A 694-nucleotide genomic window follows, 5' to 3' on the forward strand; every position below is an offset into this window, starting at 1 on the left:
CCCGCCGTGCCCACCCGGGGTGAGGTTGGGCATCTTGTTGGTCCAGGTGGGCTGAGTGCCCGGGCAAGGCAAGGCTGGAGGTGCCCCCCTGTTTTTCTGAGGGTGCTGGTGGGGCTGGGTGAGGAGCTGGTGTGCCCAGCGTGGGCACAGGGCAAGGGAGAGATGGGCTGGGGGTGGTGCCACGGTCAGGGCAGAGCTGCTGTGCCCGGGGGTCTGGGCACCTGCAAGCCAGGGCAGGGCTCCTCTGCCAGGATTTGCCACCTCACCCCATCCTGGCAATCCTCACAGCCATCCAAGGAGCTCCTGGGCTGGCACACCACGGCTGTGCTCTGGGGACAGGCTGACCCCAGTATTTGCTGCTGAAAATACCCCAGAAAATTGGGATGAGGGTGGATGAGAATGGCTTTTATTGGCTTCAGTGGGAATTGCACCCACAGGAACTTGGGCTGAGCCTGGTCTCAGCCTTTCTGACATCCCTGGGAGACCCCTGGAGGGATAAAGGGAGAAGAAATTGCTCTGCTGGGCTGGGTGAAGTCTCTGTTTCCTACCCCTGGGCTCTCAGAGGTCCCTGAGTCCCAGCTCCGTGCAGGGGTCACTGGCCAAGTGCTTTCTTTAAGCCCCTTGCAGAACACAAGGAGGAAACCTGCCTGTGGGGTGCAGGGGGAAGCAAAGCTGGGGCTTGGCTTTGCAGCCC

The sequence above is a fragment of the Merops nubicus genome, unplaced genomic scaffold (genome assembly GCF_000691845.1).
Source record: "Merops nubicus isolate BGI_N331 unplaced genomic scaffold, ASM69184v1 scaffold5727, whole genome shotgun sequence".
NCBI lineage: Eukaryota > Metazoa > Chordata > Aves > Coraciiformes > Meropidae > Merops > Merops nubicus.